The 21,956-nt window shown below is 52.8% G+C and overlaps 1 protein-coding gene across 2 annotated transcripts in view; it reads right to left on the bottom strand.

Moving 5' to 3' along the window:
* MRPS2 (mitochondrial ribosomal protein S2) overlaps positions 1-21,956 on the bottom strand; it is a 590,340-nt gene that overhangs the window by 248,588 nt on the left and 319,796 nt on the right. Inside the window, exon 1 of one of the 2 annotated variants that reach the window (XM_050760259.1) lies at positions 17,688-17,691. The exons of the other annotated variant lie outside the window; for it this stretch is intronic. The gene's annotated coding sequence lies outside the window, so the exon portion shown is untranslated. Of the gene's footprint in view, positions 1-17,687; positions 17,692-21,956 lie in introns of those variants that run through there. 2 annotated transcript variants of the gene reach the window in all.

The raw sequence follows: 21,956 nt of genomic DNA, 5'->3' as shown, positions 1-21,956 counted from the left end.
GTTACAGTGGCAATGGGAGGTGGATGCACTCATCTTTGTGCACCTGGCTGGCTGTTGCTATAGACTAGAGTCCTAGATATGAATTTGCCCCACTGAAGGCTGTGCTCACTGTCCATTTCTGTTGACATCATGAAATTGTTTAATAAATAGGCTTTGCACGTGTACACTTCCATTGTGTGGGGCAACCCTGGTTGGTCACTTCCCCACCCTGAAGCCAGGACTGGATGTTTTTCACTACTTAAAATTTTTGTTGGCTGGGTGCAGTGGCTCATGCCTGTAATCCCAGCACTTTGGGAAGCACAGGAGGGTGAATTGTTTGAGCTCAGAAGTTCAAGTCCATCAGAGCTAAACCCCATCTCTACAAAAAATAAAACAATTAGCCAGGTGTGGTGGTGTGGACCTGTAATCCCAGCTACTCAGGAGGCTGAGGTGGGAGAATCACTTGAGACCAGGAGGTGGAGGCTGCAGTGAGCTGAGATCATGCTACTACACTCCAGCCTGGGCAACAGAGAAAGACCCTGTCTCAAAAAAAATTTGAAAATTTGGGAGACAAAATATTATGTCACTACTTTGATTTGAATTTCTTTCTAATTGCATGCTCCCTACACCCTCAGTTGCTTGCTATGAACTCTGGTTATTTTTCTGTTGGGTTTGCCATAATTTGGCAAATCTACAAGCCAAGGAGAGAGTCTCAAATTACACCAAGCCCGCTGACACTTTGATCTTGGACTTTAAGCCTCCAGGACCATGAATTTATCTTTTTTAGATAATGAATTTATCTTTTTAAACCTGCCGAGCTTGCAGCCCTTTGTTGAGGCAGCCCTAGCAAACTTGTGTCCTGGGAAATTGATAAATTCACTTATTAGAGATAGTAGCTTTCAAAATAATCCTTAGGATTTTCTACCTAGACAATCCTGTTGCTGTCTGTGAATAGAGGCCATTCTACTTTTTCCTTTCTAATCTGTGTATATTTTATTTCTAGTTCCTGCCTTCTTGCACTGGCTAAGACCTCCAATACAATGTTGAATGAAAGGGATGAGAATGGACACTCTTGCTTCATTCTCAATCTTTGGGCCAAAGCAGTCCTTCACCATTAAGTGTGATGTCAGCTGCATGCTTTTCATAGATGTCCTTTATCATGTTGAGGGAGCCACCTTCTATTCCTAGTTGGCTGATAATTTAATCATGAGTAGTTGTCAGATTTTTGTCAAGAGATTTTTCTGTGTCTATTGAGATGCTCATTTTTTTGTTGTTAATGTGATAAATTACATTGATTGATTTGCAAATGTTAAACCAACCTTGCATTCCTGGATAAAACCTTGGTCGTGGTGTGTATTATCCTTTTTATGTATTGTGGGTTTCAATTTGCTAATATTTTATTGAGAATTTTTGCATCTATGTTCACAAGGGATATTGGCCTATAGTTTTCTTTTCTTGTAATTTCTTCTGTTTTGGCATCAGGGAAATGCTGGCTTCATAGAATAAGGCAGGAAATTCTCCCTCCTGTTCTATTTTCTGGATGAGTAGGTGTGGAATTGGTGTTAATCTGATAGAATTCACCAGTGGAACCATCTGATCATTGAGGGTTTGTGTGTATGTGTGAAGAGAATTTTAATCACAAATCAATTTATTTAATAGATATCACTCTCTAAGTCTTCTTGAGTGAACTTTGGCAGCCTGTGACTTTCCAAGACTTTTGATATGTTGCATTTTTAATTTTCATTTAACTGAAAGTATTTTCTAATTTCTCTTGCAATTTCTTCCTTTTCCCATCTAGAAATGTGTTGTTTAATTTCCAAATATTTAAGAATTTTCCAAATACCTTCTGTTAATGATTCCTAATTTAAATCTGTTGTGGTCAAAACACATTTTTATTACTTCAATCTTTTTACAGTGTCTAGTAGGTTGAGTTGGTTGGTAGTGCTGTTCAAGTCTTCTATGTCTTAAATGATTTTCTGTCTACTTATTCTATCGATTATTTAGAAAGTGTTGTTGAAATCTCCAACTATAGTGTGGATTTGTCTATTTCTCCGTTTGATTCTACCAGCTTTTGCTTCCTGTGCCTTGGAGAATGCTTATTAAATGCACACACATTTCAGATTGTTATGTCCTCTTGCGGAGTCGGCCTATTTATCATCATAAAATAACCCCTTTATTCTTGATAAGATATTTTGCTATGGACTACATTGTGTCTGATGTTAAAAATAGGCAATCCAGCTTTCCTTTAATTAGAATTTTCATGGGTATATCATATTGCATCTTTTAACTTTTAACATCTTTGTGTCTTAAATTTAGGCTGTGTTTCTTGTAATAGCACATGGTTGACTCTCACTTGTTTTTGTTGAATCTGACCATCTTATACCTTTTAATTGGAATGTTTAGACCATTAACATTTAATGCAAATACAAATATGATTGTGATTAAATCTATCATCATACTATTTGTTTTCTGTTTTTCTCATCTGTTCTTTTTAATCTTCTGGATTAATTGAATATTTTTATGACTCTATTTGGTCTCTATTATTGGGTGGTTTTTTTGTGGTTGCTCCAAGGTTTATAATAAACATCTTTAACATATCACATTCTAGCTAAAAATGTCACACCACTTCATATGTAGTGAAAGTTTACTCCATGGATAGTGTAAGTTTCCTTGTTCTCATTCTTTATAGGGTTGTTGCCATGCATTTTATCTGAACGCATATGAGAAGTCCCATAATACTTTGTTTTAACTTTGTTTTAGACAATTATCTTAAATAAATTTTAAGATAATACATATCATCACTTACTAATTTACCCACATATTTATTATTTCTGGCCCCATTCCTTTCTTTGTCAAGTTCTACATTTGTATCTGGTATCATTTTCCTTCTGCCTGAAATATGTCCTTTAACGCCGCTCACAGTGTTGCTCTTATGGTGGATTCCCCCCGCTTTTGTATGTCTGAACACAGCTTTACTTCACTTACATTATGGAAATGTATTTTACTGGGCATCTATTTCTACAGCTCTTGTGTTGACAGCTTGTAAAATCCCAGTGCTTTAAACTTGTTCCTCTGTTGTCTTCGGGCCTGCATTGTTTCTTACAAGAAATCAAATTTCGCTCTTTCTTTGATCTTCTGTGCGTAATATCCTTTCCCCCTGGCTGCTTTAATATTTCCTCTTTATCGTGAGTTTTCAGTCATTGGCTGGTTTTCAGCCCTGTGGTGTGGTGTTCTCACATTTCTTCTCTTTGGGTTTTATTGAGCTTCTTGGATTTGTGTGTTTATAGTTTGTATCGAACGTGGAAAAATTTTTATCTTTGTTTCTTCAAATGATTTCTGTGCCTATCCCAACCCCTGCCTTTATTTTGGGCTCCAATTCCAGATGCTAGGACTCTTCATGTTGTCCCAGAATTTACTAATGACTGGTTCATTTTAAAAAATATTTTTCTCTCAATAAAAACTATTTAGAATAGTTTTTATTACTATATCTTCAAATTCATTAATCTTTTGTCCTATGATGTCTGTGTTAAACCTCATTTAGTATTTTTTCATTTCAAATGTTGATTTTAATCCCTAGAAGTTTTATTTGGATCTTTTTTATATTTTTAATTTCTCTCTTGATCACACTCATGCTTTCCTCTATTTTCTTGGATATGAAATGTACTAATAATGGTGTTTTTAATGTCCTCATCTGAAAATTCTGTGGTATTTCTGGGTATGTTTCTATTGATTTATTTTTCTCTAATTAGGATTGCATATTTTGCTTCTTTGCAAGCCTGGTCATTTTTTGATACCAGAGATTGTTAATTTTACATTGTTTGATTCTGAATATTTTTATATCTTGAAAAATATTCTGGGGCTGTGTCCTGGGACACAGTAACGTTGGAATCAGTTTGATCTATTTGAAGTTTTCTTTTTAGTGTTGTCCAGAATGATCTTTTGGTCTGGGGCTAATTTGAGCCCACTCCTCAGGTGAGTGCTCTCTGAGTCCCTCTCCCAGTGTCTGCTGTGCCAGGACGCCTCTCCACTCTGCCTGCAGGGGACTTGAGTTATTCCGGATCTCCCATGCGAGCTCTGGTGAAGGTTCTGTCTGCTGCTCGATTATTCTCTCCCTGGCCCCCGCAGCCTGCTCAGCGGCATGCACAGCCAGTGGCTCCCAGGGTCTCTCTGCAGCCTCTGGAGCTCACTCTCAGGACAGCTTCCTCCTCTCCAGCACCCAGCACCGTGAATGTCCACATCTCGGAGTCCCTGAACCCTGGGCTGTGGCTCCTCCAGGCAGCAGGACCCCGCGCTCATCTGGAAACTCTCTCCAGGCATGAGGGGGGCTCCCGCAGGGCTCACCCGTCTGCTGCCTGCTCTCTGGGATCACTGTTGTGTGCTACTTGTTGCCTAAATTGTCTGAAAATCACTTATTCATCTATTTCCCTGGTTGTTTCAGTTGCTTAAGGCAAGAGCATCAATCCTGTCTCTGTTATTCTATCATGGCTGGAAATGAAAGAAAGTTCAGATTTATTGTTTCAAGATCAGTTTCTCTCTGACGGAATTTTGGGAGGGAAGAAAAGTACATGCATTTGCTCAGTCCATCATCTCGATTAAAACATTTACATTTTCGTGAAGAACCCCCAGCAGATTGGCGGTGACCCCTCCAATAGCTTCAGTCTCTTGCTTGTCACCCCAAATGCTTCGTGGTGTGGGGTAGGAGGGGTTTTTTCCAGCCAGTGCGTTAGGAGTGGCTGGGGCCTTGCACACCAATGGGATGGGTGGCTGTCACGCTGGAGAGGGATAAGTCCCGCTGATGTGTGACACACGGAGCTCCTGTCCCATGGTCTGTCCCTCGTAGATGGTGAGTCCCCTGGGCACAGGGCTTGGGACCTCTGAGCGTAGCCCCTGTGCAGAGGGGGCTGGCGGCACATGCTTGTGGAGTGAACAGATGAGGTGAGACAGCCTTGCTGGTCTGCACCTTCTCTTCCCCTGAAGCATGGCACCACCACTCAGGCGGTGCAGACCCTTCAGACTTCTGCAGGGAGGGAGAGCATCTGGACGAGCAAAGCTGCGGCTCATCTCCTTGTGTTTCCCTGGGCACCCGCTCCAGGGGTCTGTGGGGTCTCAGGGTGACTTATGCATATCACCTGTTCGCAGTGACATGGATGGCCTGCAAGGAAGATACTCCTTGGTGGCTGCGTGTCAGGGGAGGATACGGCGGAAGCTGAGTTGTGGTGCATCTTTGAAAGCCCGGAGAGCACTCCACCTGCCTCAGGTCCCATCCTGGGATTCCTGGGAGAAAAAAAAAACATGCTTGGAGTTGGGCCAAGCCGTGGGCATCCTCACAGCGGCACGTGTTCACTTCCAGTGCCTTCCTCTCAGCCCATGGCCAGGAGGTCCTGGTAAACATTTCCACTGCCTGCTCCTGGTTTACACAAGGGAAACCACTTGAGTTGACTCTGAGAGGCGCAGGGAAGCAGAGAGCCAGATGACCCAAGGGAACAAACCCTGAGAGTATCGGGGACAGCACAATAGCAGAGAGCGGTCCAAGGGCAGACGTGAGCTGTGCAGCTGGGGAGGAAGCAACGTGACTGCAAGACCACGGTGTGCGCACAGAGGGAGGTAGGTGGCCCCAAGTCAAATGTCAGTTCACAACAGCCAAGAGGGGTCTCCATCTCCCAAGGGACCTGAGGACAGGAAAGGACAGAAAGGGACCAGACACGACTCTGGAGAGGGGCTGGCAGAGGGAAAGAGAGCAATGGCAGCTTGATGCTCACTCATTTTGCCCAGCTTAACCTCAAGATGGAGACAGGTGGAGGGAGGGTGCTCCTGGGACACAGACCTAGGTTTGCCTCTCCCTCCGTGGGACCTGGGGCCTCCCACCTGCCCTGCCTGCCCTCGCTTGCCCATCTGGAGTCAGGAATGCCAGTGTGCAGACTCTTGAGGGGTTAGAGGTAGCGGGGTGCCTACATGGTCTGTCCTCTTTCAACAGCAGCTATGGCCCCAGGCTCCTCAGCCCGCAGGGAATGGAGCCAGAGGCTCTGCATGGGCTCCTCATCATGCCTGCGCCCCTGTGTGTGTCTGTAGTCAGGACATCCTGCTTCTCTCAGGGAAGAGTGGCTGCTGTCATATCCAAGGCAGCATTGGCTCCTGTAAGGGCTCACAGGAAACTGAGGCCACCCACGACCTTCCTGGAGCTCGTTGCTCCTCTGGCTTGGTGGACCCTAGGGGTCCTCCGGCTTTGCCTCTCACTCTGGAGCAGCAGAGCAGAGCCCCAGCTGGTAGGGGTACCTGTGGCAGAGGAGGCGGGCTGCCTGCACCACCCAGCAGGCCAGCGTGGAGTCCAACACCCAGCAGTCCGGTGTGGAGTCCAGCACCCAGCAAGCCGGTGTGGAATCCATGCCCGTGGGTGCTTTTTCCTGAACTTTTTTTATTAGAGCATGACACCAAACAGTTGACTGGCTGGAAACAGTTTCCAGTTGCACAGTGGGGTTTGCTCTTACTTTCGGCCATGCTACCTGGTGGCCGTCAGAGGCAGGTCCCGGAGGTGGTCCCATGAGTGCTTGATGCTGCAGGAGCCCCACCTGCAACACGGGGACCCGGCCGGCCTCCTGCAGGTGAGAGCAAAGCCCAGGCTTGTGATTTTGGGTTCCCCACTGTGTGCCAAGGCAGGACCCAGCCTGGAGCCCCCGACAGCAGCTGAGTCACTATTGCTCGGCCACGATGGATTCTTGCGTCCTCCCTGCCCCCGAGGAGAGGAGCAAGGCTCAGTTCCTGTCTGAGCTGTTCCCTATCTACCCACCTTCCCCACTCACCCTCTCCCACCACACACTCTGTACCCTCCCCACGCACCCCTGTCCTTCCACCCACTCTGTCCTGTAAAGAATCCCATCGGCCCGCGGGCGAAGGCTGATGATCTTCAGAATTGCACAAGGAGATGACGGGTGCACTTTCTCCCAGAAAAGAAAAGGAAAGAAGAGGGAAAGCACCTCCTCTGCTATCTGGCTCCTTTTCAGAGTGGGCCTGTCCACTTCGAAGGCGTCTTCCCCCACTCCACTGGCCGACGAGGGAAAAAGCCTTTCCTTTCAATGTACTGGTTGCTCCCCTGTCTTCTCTATTAAGAGGAATTCTAAAAGATCAGGCAAGACAGGTGCTGACTGCTCAGCTCCCTGTCTTGGGAGCAGTTAGCAGGTGGCCTCCTTCAACAGTGGGGCTGGGGCCCTCTGGACTGCAGTGAGCATGACATTGGACTCCTGGCTGGACCCTTGCACACTCGCTCCCACCAGGCTTCCTGTTGCTCATCACCCTGCACCACTCCACCTTCCTCACCAACCACCCATGCTCACAGCTGCCTCAGGGCCTTTGCATAGCTGGGCTCTTGGTCAACATGCCATGCCCCCAGTACCCTCATGGTTTTCTCTCCCCTGTCACTGGGGTCTCCACTTAATTGCCCTTCTCCTGACCTCCTGTCTCGTCTGCAGTCCCTGACCCAGGGGAGATGAGGGAGCCCCTGCTGCATGGACCATGCCCTCTCTGCCTGCATGCTGCTCTCACCCTGGCTGCCCTGCTGGGGTGTCAGCACTGATGGGGGGATGTTCAGGTGGGGGATTGAGTGGGCAGGGGCGGGGCTGAGGGAGGACAGGTGGAGAGGGGGTCCTAGGGCAGAGCCTGCCTTGGCCTTTCCTCCTCAGAGGGTGGACGCTGTGTTGCCCATTCTCTGACACTCAGGCTCTGTTCTTTGCAGAGTGAGAAAGTGGGCTGCAAATTGCCCTGAAAGGGCACATGGGCACAGGGTGGCTCTGCAGCTGTCGTGGCTCCCACTTCCCTCCTGGGGAGCCCCAGAGGTCCCAGAGCCTGAGCCAGGAGGCCGCAGAGGGCCATACGCATCTTGTCTTATGTCTGCTCTGTTGTGTCTCTGGCTGACTCTCAGTGGATTCTTGGGGCCTTGGGCCTTGCCAGGCTCCCAATAAGCTCAGCTGACAGTGCAGATGCAACATCAGACATTATCAGATGCTCTGGGGCCAAGTAGGGGCCAGTGGGGGTCAGCTCGTGGCCGTGGGCCATAGGCTGCTTGAGGCTAGGAGACTGCGGGACGCACAGCCTGCCTTTCCTGCCCTGATCTTGGTTCCATTCTGCAGGTTGAAGCCCCTTCTGTTGGCTGTGGGCAGAGCTGCTGAGACAGATTCTTCCCCACCAAACGCGGTCTGTTCCCAGGATCGTGGCCCCAAACTGGAGAAGCTTCAAAGAGAACAAAAGAGGCACCAACGTCCAGATCCCCGGCCCAGGGAGGAGGAGGTGCCAGCGGGTGGGCAGCAGTGCCGGGATAACACCCCAGCCTCATGACCCTTGCAGATGCCGAGCCAAAGAGCCATGCAGAAGCCTCGTGCTTTGGGTTGATGGGAAGGGGCAGACCTGGAGAGCCTGGGCTTCACCCCCATCTCACTGGGCAGTAGAGGAGACTGAGGCCCAGGACACAGATCAGGTCAGAGGCCCAGTCACACCAGAACTTGGGATATCCCCTCCAGGACACGGGGGGCTCTGGTGGGGAACCAGGGGCTGCAGGAGGATGGTAGAGGGTCTTGAACCCAGCCTGAGGGCCAGGGGGTCTAGGGAAGGAAGTGGTGCTGCCAAGAGAGGACAGCATGTGTGTGAATGTGTGAGTGTGTGAATGTGCATGCAAGAGTGTGTGTGCGTGAGTGTGCACTGGTGTCTGTGAATGTGTGTGTGCATGTTAGTGTGCATTGGTGTGTGTGAATGTGTGTGTGTGAGTGTGCATGGGTGTGTGAATATGTGTGCGTGTGTACATGGGTGTGTGAATGTGTGTGCGTGTCAGTGTGCATGTGTATGTGTGTGAGTGTGCATGTGTGTGAGTGTGCGTGTGCATGGGTGTGTGTGAATGTGCACGTGAGAGTGTGTGTGAGAGTGTGCATTGGTGTGTGTGTGAATGTGTGTGTGAGTGTGCATGGGTGTGAGTGTGCGAGTGCATGTGAGTGTGCATGTGTGTGATCATGGGTGTGAATTGTGTGCGTGTGAGTGTACGTGTGTGAACATGGGGGTGGATGTGTGTGAATGTGTGTGTGTGCATGTGGGTATGCATTTGTTTGTGCATGTGAATGTGTGTGTGCATCTGTGAGTGTGCATGTGTGTGAGTGAGCATGAGTGTGTATGTGAATGTGTGTGACTGTTCATGAGTGTGAGAATGTGTGTGAATGCATGTGTACATTGTGTGTGTGTGAGTGCCTGTATTGTGTGTGAATGTGTGTGTGTATGTGGGTGTGCATGTGAGAGTCTGTGAACATGGACGTGATTGTGTGAGTGCGTGTGTGTACGTGTGTATGTGAGTATACATGAGTGCGCAGGTGTGTGAGCATGTGTGGGTATCTGGGTATGTGTGTGAAGATGAGTGTGGGTGTAGGTGTGAGTGCATGTGTGCATGTGTGTGAGTCCATGTATGTGTGAATGTGTGAGCGCATGTGGGTGTGTGAGCATGTGTGTGGGTGTGTATGCATATAAGTATGCATGCGTTTGTATGTATGAGCACATGTGTGTGTGAGCATGTGTGTTCATGTGAGCATGCATATGTGTGTGTCTGTGTGTGTGACTGCATGTGTGAGCATGTGTGTGCAGGTGAGCATGCATATGAGTGTGTGTGAGAGTGTATGTAGGTGTGAGCATGTGTGTGCGAGTGTGCATATGAGTGTGTGAGAGTGTATGTGAGCGCGTGTGGGTGTGTGAGCATGTGTATGCATGTCCATGTGCGTGTGTGTGAGTGTATGTGGGTATGTGAACATGTGTGTGCATGTCCGTGTGTGTGAGAGCATATGTGGGTGTATGAGCATGCATGTGCAGGTGAGTGTGATATATGTGAGTGTATGAGCATGCATGTGTGGGTGAGTGTGATATGAGTGTGTGCATGTGTGTGTATGTGGGTGTATGTGTGTGTGTGTCCATGTGCGTGTGTGTGAGCGTATGTGAGAGTGTGAGCATGCGTGTGCAGGTGAGTGTGATATGAGTATGTGTGTGTGAGTGTGCCAGGCCCTCGGAGGGGTATAGATGGCCTCGTCAGCTAGCAGCTCCCGTTTCCCTTCCTACCCCTACCCTGCTGTGCAGAGCTCACCCTGTGGCTCCACCTCCTTCTTTCCACTGTAAACCAAGCTCGAGGGGCCCAAGTCTCGTGGGTGCATGGGCTGTTGCGTGAGGAAGAGCAGGGGTGCCCACCCAGTGCCCGCCCATTGCTGCCCCGCTCCTTTCTATAAATTGCATGATGCCGTGTCTGACAGCATCCTTGAGGGACCAGGTTCCTGACTGCAGAGTGGGGCTGGAGCCCATTATGCCCGAGCTGATGCAGGAATAATGAGGGGAAGACGCGGTAATGGGAGAGTCTGTGTCTAATAAAGGGAAATTTATTCAGCGCGCTCCACAGGAGCCGGGCGCTGGCTGGTCTTAAAACAAAACCACCGCCTGCCAGCCTGCACCGTTTGCTCCCTGACGAAGGCTGCAGTGGCTGGACAGGACAGGTGGGGACGCAGCTCCCTGGGGGCTTGAATTAAGCAGAGCCTGGGCCTGGCTCATGCCTGGAGCGGGGCTGCGGTCGGCTGCGGGGCTAGAGCAGGGCAGAAGGCAAGTCATCAGGCACTGTCCTCATAGTGGGGGCTCTGCAAGAGGAGGCAGGAGCAGAGTGGGCTCGGCATGGACATGTGGGTTCTGGGGTAAGCCCCGCCCCTGAGTGTGAGCCCCACTAGGCTAGTCTGCAGCTGCAGGACCACCATATGGACTGCAAATAAGATGGATAAATATTGCCCCCAGGTTTTTTGAAACAAGAGTAGAAATACCTTACTGCTACCTCTGAGGGCCTCTGCTCGTGTTCCCTTCTCTGTGGCTGGCCCCCGTTGGAGTTGTGCAGCAAGCAGCCCCTGACAGGGAGGGGCTCCCCACATGCCTCCACGCCCCTTGCTGTTGAATCCGCCAGAGCAATGACCTTTAGTGCTACCTATGCCAACCACCCAGGGAGTGTGAGTTGGCTCAACCTGACAGTCTGGCCTGTGACTTGGGGCCTGGCCACCGCACTCCCCCTTGGGAAGGGTGGGGAAAGTATCATCTGGACAGGTAGCTGAGGCCTGGCTACCGCGCCCCCCTTGGGAAGGGTGGTGGGGAGCATTATCTGGACAGGTAGCAGTCACACACTAGCTTTGTAGGGTATTTAGGGCCGTGTTCTAAGAGACAGGGTGGAGACCTGCTAGTGTGGACAGAGGGCGTCAGAAAGCCCCATGCCTGGAGCCAGGGCGCCCATAGGCGGGTGGGAGGCCTGGGGTGCCCAAGACGGAGGCAGACACAGCCCAGGACCAGAGGGTGTCCTCAGGACCAGCACACCCTGCTCCTGGGGTGGAGCCATCTGGGTGTGCCGTCCTGAAGGCGGGGACTTGGCCCCTCCACACCCAGAATCTTCTCTGTAGCCTGGTGGCTGCTTCGTCGCTTAGTTACAAGCCCTAATGAGGAAAGGAACTCCTCCTGGGACCCAGCTCACGCTGGAAGAGCCAGAAGGCCTGTTCGTGTCTCCCCTCAGGAGACTTTCAGAGAAGGGGTCCCACCCCTGAAGCCCCCCCTGGGGTGGCTCCTTCATTAGAGTTTCCCTGCTTGCTTGAGTGGTGTACCGCCCTCCAGGCTGCTCCCCCTGCCTGCTCCCCCACCCCCACTGCTCCCCACACAGTTGCAGGAATAATCTTTTCAAATGAGCACCCCTCCCTCTCACTCCCCTGCTCCTCCAACACCCTCTGGGGCTCCCCGTTGTTTCAGGGGAAAGCCCACGCACGCTGGCCCTCCTGCACACCCCCTTCTCTGCATCCTGCCCATCTCTGGCCACACTCATGCTGCCCAAGCGCCCCAGCTGGACTCTGGGCTCGCAGTGACCAGGGCCCCTGCTTTCCTACCCAGGGGTCTCTCACAGTGCCCGCGCCTCGGAGGGGCTTAAGGCAGATTTGCTCAATGAATGAAAATGCAAATCAGACACAGCATGTTTTCCCCGGGGGGATGAGACACCGTGGGCTCGGCAGGCAGGGCTTGGAGATGGCTTTTTCTCTTCTTGCAATTTAGGCTCTGGAATCCTTGCCTAAGGGGGCCTCAAGCCAGGGCCTGCCTTCAGGAGTTCCCCGGGTTGGGGTGGGGCCTGTTGCTATTGGCTGCTCCCTTCACTCACCAAATGGAGGGAAGTCTGACTCGGGGACCCCAGCCCACAGCGGATGTGGCCCCCAGATCCCAGCAGCCACCCAGACCCTCCCTCCCCAGCGCCTTCTGCCACGCTTTGCCACCCAGGAGCTTGTACTCATCCCACTGTGGCTTATTGAGGAGGGCCCTGTGTCAGGGAGCGCTGAGATCATGTGCGGCTCAGACGGAGGCCCCTGTTCCCAGTAAGCGGATGATTGGATGTGCGCCTCTAGATGGCCGCGTGCCGTGCGCACAGACGCATACGTGTTGTAATCTATTTCCAAAACATGACCCCAGCCATCTCACAGGGAACATCAATGAATATTTACTACCTTTTTTTTTTTTTTTTTCCTAAAAAAAAAAAAAAGTAATTTCACTGTCTGGTTATTAAATCTATTTTTATTGCTACAAAAATACCTCCTATCCATTAAGATGAGGAAGCCTGGAACTGGGGACGATTGTGTTTCAGGGCCGCTATGCCTTGCCTTCTGGGAGGAGGGGAGGCCGAGTCCTTGCTGCATTTCTGGGGCCCTTTGCTCTGCGACTGCCAGAAATGCAGCTTCTCAGCTGAGCTGTGGTGGATGGGGTGCCTGGGCTGAGCCGCCTCAGCGCCGGAAGCCCCTGCCGGGCCAGGCTTCGCCTCCCTAGCGGCACAGTCAGTGGCTAACTTGTTTCCTGTCTCAGGCCAGTGGCCCCCAGGGGCCCACTACTGTGGCTGGAACCTTGCTCTCTGCAGGAGGCCTGGCGGTGTGGGAGTCAGGGCTGCTCAGGTGCACCCTGTGGCGGTAACCTGGGAGACAGCCGGACTCCCAGGCTGCTGTGGAGTGAGGGCTGGAATTCCCCAGCACACCTGGCCCTGGAGTGGTCTGGGGCATCTCCCCTGGGAATGTCCGCCTCATGCTCCCAGGAGAGGGGGCAGGATGGGAAGGACTGGGCGAGTCAGCCCCTCTGCCACGTCTGCTGGTGGCTGGTGGCCCCGCATCTGCCCCCTACAAGCTGTTGATGCCTCAGGGCTGTCGGTACCCACCAGACGTCAGGGTCAGGCTCTCCTGGGGAGAGTCTGGCTTTCTCCTCCAAGCTTAGTTCCAGGGTCAGCCTTGTAAGGCCCAGGGCCGAAGCTCCCGTGTCCCAACTGGGGAAGGGAGAGCACAGCCCAGGGTGGTGCAAGGACAATCTGATGCCCACAGACTCCCTGGGCTCTGGTTCCAGGGCCTCCCACATATGGAGTGAGACCCAGTCCCAGGAGCCGTGAGTGTGTCTGGAGGGAGCAGGTGCCTCCTCCAAAGTCCTTCCTCGCCTCCCAGGGCAGGAATGCTTGTGTCGCACAGGCTGGTTGGGTTTCAAACAATAGGTGTAAGAACAGCAATATTTATTGAGGCTTCCTTGGTGCGTTTCCACCGACTGATTCAGTTCTCACACTCGCCCTGGACAGGAGAAGCCATTGTTATTTCCAGGCTCAGAGAGGTCAGGGACATGGCCTAAGGGGCAACAGCCAACAAGGGGCAGAGCTGGGATTCGAGCCCAGGCCACCTGTTTCCAGGGTCTTGACAGTCCACAGCCAGACCCACTGTCCCTGCCGGACCCGTGCCAAGCCAGTAGTGACCGGGCCCCTTCCATGGGGATTTCATTCACCCCCATGGTCACCCTTGGAGGCTGAGTCACAATCTCCACTTGGAGACACACCAAGGGTCTGTAACATGGCTGCAGTCACAGACACGCCGTCTTTGGGCACCAAATATCCATCCTTCCTTAGCAGGCCTGGCTGTCCTAACAGAGGCCAGATACTCACTGGCCTTGAGGCCCGTATCATCACTGCCCACCATGGCCCTGGCCATCCTCCCATCTTTGTGGTCCCCCAGTGGTCCGGGTGCCCTCCTGCTCCAGCCTTCACAGACACCGTTCCCACCCTGGCTCACCCACTCTGGATCGCCCGCTGTGTCTCCTCAACTCAGCACCTCTTGCAGATTTCAGTTCCAAGGGGCCTTCCTGCACTGCCTTTCGGGGGCAGGTCGCACCCCACACGGGAAGCCCCAGACCTCCCTCCAGCGTGTGGGTGCCTGGGGTGCTTTCCAGCACGAGGGTGGGCTCCCAGCAGACCCAGGGCCGTCCTGCTCGGGTTACAGCTCCCACGTGTCTGCCCCGCCTGGCGCCATTCGTCTTCCACGGGAGAACGCATGGAAGCCAGGTGCCAGCTCAGGATGGCACCTCCTCTGCCAGCCCATGAGAGAGCTGTGCTTCTTGTTTCAGATACAAACCCAGGTCCAGAGAGGGTCGGAGACTTGCCGGTGGCCTCACAGCTCATAGAGGCTGAGCCAGGTTGACCCAGGTCCACGAGGTTTTGGGCTGGGGCTCCGGACATCACCTTCCAGCTCAGACACCCCGCGTCTGTACCCTGTGGACTGAGCAACAAAGGGAAACAGAGGCAGTAGATCCTCCTCCTTCCTCACTCGTAGCAGGTGACAGGGTTTGGGTCCAGTGGTGCTGGGTCTGGGCCCAGTTGCAGATTTGCCCCCCACTGTTCCATCAGTAGCCCCTAAGAGGGGCCCATGGAGGCAGCTAAGATCTCCCCAGCAGCCCCGCTGTCCCACCTGCCCTCATCTCCAGCTCCGCCCCCAGGGTGGACCTTCCAGACCCAGGGATGATTCTGGCTGTGGCCTTTAGGATGCCCTGGTCAGAGCAGGGGGAACTGGCATCTAATGGCAGATGGGGGCCAGCTCAGGACCCTCAGGCACTGGGACGGTCGCTCCTGAGGGTGGGTCAGAGGGCCTGTGTCTCCGTAGTGCCCTCCTTCCCCACAGAGGCTAAAATCTGGAGGGAATCCACCCTGTTTCATGGCTTTTCTGCTCCCATACGCCACGTGCAGAGTGTGAACATCAGTCTGTGGGACCTGAGCTCTCCCCAGTCACTCATGGTGGCAGAGGGGGGAAGTCATTCATTCATTCATTCATTCATTCATTCCTTCCTTCCTTCCCAAGGGCCAACTTCACAGTTCCCGGGGTGCGGCACCACCCTTTGGGTAAGCAGTGAATGTTCCATGGATGCCAACTTACTGAGCTTCGTGCTGGTTTTGTTTTCTAAGTTCTGGGCATGGCAGTGAAAGAAGCCCTTTTCCATGGTTTGGGCCTGGATATCTGGGCAGAAAACAGGAGGGATGCTGGGCCTGGGTGAGGGGGCAGGCCTGCCAGGCCTGGGTGAGGGGCAGCTGGAACAGCGTGGGGACTCTTAGCCTGGGTCCTGGGGCCAGCAGTCTGCCCTGCCGTTTCCCCGCCGTGTGGCCTCCAGCTTTTCTGGCTCCCAGTCTCTGAGTCCAGGTTTCCTGATTGTGGGATGGGAGCACTGCACCTTCTCGGTGGGTGTGAAAAACAGCACAGGTTACTGGAGGGGGATGCTGGGCCGCGACCTGAGCATCTTCGATTGCTCTACAACGCACAAGGCCATGTACCCCAGGCCTGGGAAGGACTCAGGGTAGCCCTCGGTGTCCCAGGCTGGCCTCTAACCAGTGGCCCAGAAATGATGAATAATTAGAAATCTTTGACGGACTTGACTTCTCTCTCTGGTTTGGGGTTCTTTGGGTTTGACATCAAACCACACATTTTCTTATTTCACAAACACAGGGGCCGGGGAAGTTTGTTAATTCCCCGCTTTACTCATCCAACAGAGCAACTTCGAATCTCTGCCGGGAGGTGTGGGCATGGCGGTAGAAGCCGGGAACACAGTGGTGGATGAAAGGGGCAGGACTCCTGCCTGCTGGGGTCCCCGATTTGGGGAAAAACAGGCAGGGGGCAGAATCACACAGACTTTTTTTCATGGCTATGCTGAGAAGGGGAAGTCCTTGCAGCTGTGAGTGAGAGCTGAGAAGGAATCCAAGTGATGGAACCATCCTGGTTCTGGGGATGCTTTTCCAGCCAGACTGCGAATCAGAGCACTGCCTGCCTGGAAGGGGACGCTCTGGAGGCACAGCGAGGGCAGGAGCCGGGGCCTGAGGATGCCCCCACCCCATAGCCCACACCACCACTGCTCAGCCGGTTTCTCCGGATCACAGCCAAATGACAAAACCAGGTCATGTGCTCTTAAATTAAATTTCCCCTTAAAACAAAAGCCGCTCCCCAGGGATATCTTTGCTTCCCTCAGATTCGAAGCATGGAGGCAAAATGCACATTTTGGGAAATTAGCTCTTAGCTGGGCTGCAGCCACTGGTCCTGCTCACGCCCAGCTTTGCCCACAGCTGAGGGTGGTGCACCTACCAAGTGTCCACGGACTCCTCAACCCCAGCTGTCCTGGGCAGGGCACCTGCTGTGTGGCCAGACCATGACCAGTCACTATAATACATTACGGTCTATTCCATGATATGCCAATCTACGTAGAGAGTAGTACTGCCAATCACCGGGTTTTTTTTTTTTTTTTTTTTTTTTTTTTGAGATGGAGTCTTGCTCTGTCGCCCAGGCTGGAGTGCAGTGGCCAGATCTCAGCTCACTGCAAGCTCCGCCTCCCGGGTTCACGCCATTCTCCTGCCTCAGCCTCCCGAGTAGCTGGGACTACAGGCACCCGCCACCTCGCCTGGCTAGTTTTTTGTATTTTTTTAGTAGAGACGGGGTTTCACCGTGTTAGCCAGGATGGTCTCGATCTCCTGACCTCGTGATCCGCCCGTCTCGGCCTCCCAAAGTGCTGGGATTACAGGCTTGAGCCACCGCGCCCGGCCCCAATCACCGTTTTTAATAATGAATGATTATCACACTGGGAAGCCACACATGTGTCAAACAGCGTATGTGGTTCCCCCTTCAGAGGCCTCACGCGGCGTCACCTGGCCTGGAACTGGAGCCCCCTCGGTCACCGTAGTAACCACCCCCCAGAGGAGTCGGGGAGGACTTGGTCCCCTTTTAACCCTTCAAAGCAGGTTACTGTCCATGACTACACCGTCCTTTCTTGGCCCAGGAATGGAGCTGACACCATAAACCCACATTCCCACCCGGTCGCTTGAGCCGCAGAGCCTTGGAGCTGCTGCAGGGCCGGAGCCCCCGTGGAGTGAGCTTCCACCTCCTTCAGGTCCCCGGGAAGTAGGTGTTGCCATCTGGGTCTAAGTTCCCTGGATGATCCCGGAGGAGGAGGGGCCTGGGAGTGCCAGCTGAGAGAGAGGTTGTATTTAGGGGAAGGTATGGGGTGGTTAGGACGGATCTGTCGTTAAACCACCTCGGAGCAGGTAAGAGTCGTCAGGTAACTGGAAACCACTGGTAAGGCATATCTAATCCCTGGCGAGGTCTCCAGCCCCCTGCCCAGGACAACCCGGCCCCTGCAGCAGACCTGGCCCCAGCTGGGGTCCCTGGGCTCCACTCACATCTCCCTTGAATAACCACCCTGGGTTACAGGTACCTTTCCCCGACGTCCAAGGCCTATCTTCACTCTACCCCAGAAACTAGGTTTATAGCTAGGCGCCATGCCTCACTCCTGTAATCCCAGCACTTTGGGAGGCCAAGGCAGGTGGATCACGAGGTCAGGAGATCGAGACCATCCTGTCTAACCCGGTGAAACCCCGTCTCCACTAAATACAAAAAAATATTTAGCCAGGTGTGGTGGCGAGTGCCTATAGTCCCAGCTGCTGGGGAGGCTGAGGCAGGAGAATGCCGTGAACCTGGGAGGCGGAGCTTACAGTGAGCCGAGATCGTGCCACTGCACTCCAGCCTGGGCAACAGAGCGAGACTCCGTCTCAAAAAATAAATAAATAAATAAATAAATAAAATTAAAAGAAAAAGAAACTAGGTGTATAAGGGCAAAGAAAGAAAAGGAAGACAGAGATGGAAGGAGGAGGGGAGGAAAGAAGGGAGAGAGGGAGGGAGGGAGGCTGAGAAAAGGGAGCTGAGATGAGAGGGGAGGAGCCAGGACACCCCAGAAAACATGATCGCATTAGTGAGTTTCCAAAGGGTTCATCTAAAATATAGTCAGGGAGGGGGAAAGAAATCAAAACACGAAAACTTCCTCGACAGCTTCTTTTGTGCCAAGCAGAAAGGATTTTCAGACCTCATCCGGGCATCCCGGCATTTCATTATGGCTGTGGGGTAATGAATGTCTGGCGGTGGGGTGGGATTGCTGACGGCTGTGTATAGGATTTCAATTTCAGCGTGTTAGGTTTGTCTGTAGTGTTTTTGAATTTGTGTTTTAGATGCTGGCAGGTTTATAAGGACTTCGAGTCCCGCACGCGCCAACTTTGCCACACTGCACGGGGAAGGGAGTAATTTCTGTTGGTAGCTGACCACACCTCTGAATGATGCTTTACAAGCCTGGAAGTGTAGGGCCTGGCTGCGTCTCATGAGAACAGATAGGAGCAGAGTTAAGTGCTTTTAGAAAAGCCTGAGGTCCTGCCAAGAGCAGCCAGCCCCGGAAGGCATGCACCACCCTTCGAATCGCGTGTGTTTGGGGAGATTTTTAGGCCATTGGAAAGGCCATCCGTACCTTATCACGCTTTCCTCCTTGCCTTCTATGTGTCGATTTCAATGTGTCCCACGTTTCAGTGCTTTTTCTCTCGGTTGTGAAATGTCACTGGAAAACCAAGCTCCAGATGCACCCCCTCCCCGTCCTCACTCACACTCACTCTCCTTCCCACGAGGGCTGCCAGATTTAGCAAGAACGAAACAGAACAATGCCAAACAACGCTGGATGCCCAGTGATATTCGCATTTCAGAGAAACAACACATAGATTTTTGTACAACGATGTCCCGTGCAATATTTGGGGCAAACTGACATCAACGCAATGATTTGTTGTTTATTTGAACTTCACACTCCACAGGTTGTCAGGCCATTTATCGGGCAACCCCACTCCCAGCCCACACCCCCTCCCCCCAACACAATCTAGGATCCTATTAAGCCACTGCATCTTGCTGACTACCTACCAGCATGGGCAACCATGGCTTCCTCCCCAGACCCTGACGTGGGGCTCCTGGGGCCCAAGGGAAGGGAACCTGGAATCAGGCACAGCCTGTGTGCAGAGCGTGGTCCCAGGGTCAGGGCACCAGTTTTAGTAGCTTCTGAAAAGGGTCTGTGGCTGACAAGAGGAATAACCACAGGGGGGCCTGAGGATGACCGTGGTGTGGACAGGTGGACAGTGGCCCAAGGTCCCCATGCCGCCTTGGCCCACCTCCTTGGGCCAAGTTGCAGGAGAGGCCTGAGGGCAAGCACGACAAACACTCGGCCTCCTAAACCCAATGGCAACATCCTTGTGGAGGTTGACATGGGGGCCATATTCCCTGCTTGGGGCTACCCTGTCCCTATTAAAAAGTCTGAGCCCAGGGCTCCAGCACCCAGGAGATCAGCAGGCCTGAGAGGATCTTTCCCGATGGGGAAACGGAGGCCAGAGTGGGGAGCCTGACACATGTGTGGGGGAGGGGAGTGTGAGTGGACAGCAGGTCTCTGGCCCTGAGCGACCAGGACCTGCCAAGGTGGAGAGTCCCTTCCGGCCAGGCTTAGGTGCCACCCTGAGTAACCACAGGGGGAAGGCCCAGGCTGGGGAAATCCAACACCTGGGGCCCTTGCTGGGCTCTCAGCCGAGTGCCGAGGCTGTGGTGGCTCCTGGGTTCTCTCCCTGTCCTCCCTGGCCACTCCCTTGTGTCACAGAGAGCTTGGTACCTGTGTGTAGGAAGCTTCAGACTCAGATGGAGCTGGGTCCAAGCCTAGACTTTGTGCTATTGTGCGTATCCTGTGGCTGCTGCACTAACCCCCACTAGGTTTAGAGCTGAAAGCGATGCGGACATGCTGTCTCACAGCTCTGCAGGGCAGAAGTCCAAAATAAACCGCCCTGGGCTGCAATCCAGGTGTCCACAGGCCTGGCTCCTTCTGGAGGCTCAGGGGAGGGTCCACGTCCAGCTTCCAGAGGCTGCAACCCTTGCTCCTCGCGCTGCCGTCTCCCTGACACTCCCTGACCTGCCTCCCTCCTCTGCTCTTAAGGACCCTTATGATCCCACTGGGCCCACGTTATCTCTGTCAAGGTCAACTGATTAGCAACCTTAATTCCATCTGGAAGCATAACTCCCCCATACCATGTAAAGTAAAATACCCATGGGGTCCTGATATTAGAATATGGGGTTGCTCCTGGGCAACAGAGCGAGACTCCATCCCGTCTCAAAAAAAAAAAAAAAAAAAAGAAGAATGTGGGGTTGCTGTGGGTGATTTTTTCTGTTGCTTACGGGTCAGTGCTGCCAGTAAGTCAGTGTTTAGCCTCTTTTCTTTTTTTTTTTTTTTTTTTTTGAGACGGAGTCTCGCTCTGTCGCCCAGGCTGGAGTACAGTGGCCTGATCTTGGCTCACTGCAAGCTCCGCCTCCCAAGTTCACACCATTCTCCTGCCTCAGCCTCCCAAGTGGCTGGGACTACAGGCGCCGCCACCACGCCCGGCTAACATTTTGTATTTTTAGTAGAGATGGAGTTTCATCGTGTTAGCCAGGATGGTCTCAATCTCCTGACCTCGTGATCTGCCCGTCTTGGCCTCCCAAAGTGCTGGGATTAGAGCCTCAGTTTCCAATTCTGTAGAATGGGGGCGGGGTGATACCCACCCAGCAGGACTCTGGGGTCAGTGGGAACAACACTGTGAGCCAGGCACACAGCTGCTGGCCTGGGAAAGGTGCTGGGCCCGGGGACGTCACTGTGAAAGGCAACAGGAATGCTGGAAGGCCAGGGCCTGCTGCTTGTGGCAATCAGGGGTGGTATTGGAGAGGGAGTGCATGGTTTTGGGGTGAGGAAGGGGTCGTTGGAGGATTCTGGAGCCCCCAGACCTGCATTCAGTTCTTCACTTGGGATGGGGATGCGGAGACTTTATTTTTCTTCAAGGTCCACATGATTAGGCCAAAGGCTCAAATTTCCTCTTCTCCTGGCTTCATCCCACATGTCAATCAAAGGCCCTTTTTATTCGCCACAGAAGACATTTAGCTTCTCCAGAGTGGTAATGCTCCCGGCGGCCCCAGGCTTCCTCCCACCCCCACCCCGATGTCGCCCGGATCTGAATGTCCCCTGCAGGCAGCTCACCCGTCAATGCTGCTGATTCTACTTGTCAGGGGCAAAATGGCCTCAGCACGTTCGCTGACCGCCAGTGACTCCCAGCAGTACTCAGAGCCCTTTGCCCTGGGGGGCTTCCACAGCTCTGAGTCACTGCTCATTCTTCTGGGAAGCAGACCAGACAAGGGTGCTTCTCTGTGCCCTACTCCCATCCTGCAGTGGGCCCTGGACCACCCCCTTCCTCTGGGACCAGGCAACTCTCCAGGCCCGCTGATCCATCTTAGCGAGCCCCTGTTTTGTGCCAGAAAGCATAGTAGGCATTAGACATTGAACCCCGGCAGCCTCAGCATGCCCTGGTCCCGCTAAAGCAGGCTACTGTGGGAGCCACTGCGCAGCTGTCTTCTTTTTTTTTTTTTTTGAGATGGAGTCTTGCTTTGTCACCTAGGCTGGAGTGCAGTGGCTCGATCTCTGCTCACGGCAACCTCCACCTCCCGGGTTCAAGCAATTCTCCTGGGTAGCTGGGATTACAGGCGCCCATCACCACGCCTGGCTAATTTTTGTATTTTTAGTAGAGACAGGGTTTCACCATGTTGGCCAGGCTGGTTGTGAACTCCTGACCTCAAATGACCTGCCCGCCCTGGCTTCCCAAAGTGCTGGGAGTACAGGTGTGAGCCACCGCACCTGGCCAGGACGGGGCTTATTTGGTGTTGCTCAGGTTGGATTTCCAGCAGCTGCATGGAGTGCTGTGTTGAGGAGGATTCTGAGGGAGAGTCTTGGTGCTGGAATCACATGGATATATTTCTGGGGCACGATGGATGCAG

The sequence above is a fragment of the Macaca thibetana genome, chromosome 15 (assembly GCF_024542745.1).
Source record: "Macaca thibetana thibetana isolate TM-01 chromosome 15, ASM2454274v1, whole genome shotgun sequence".
Taxonomy (NCBI): Eukaryota; Metazoa; Chordata; class Mammalia; order Primates; family Cercopithecidae; genus Macaca; species Macaca thibetana.
Note: the sequence above shows the minus strand (reverse complement) of the source record. Positions and strands in the feature narration are given on the sequence as shown.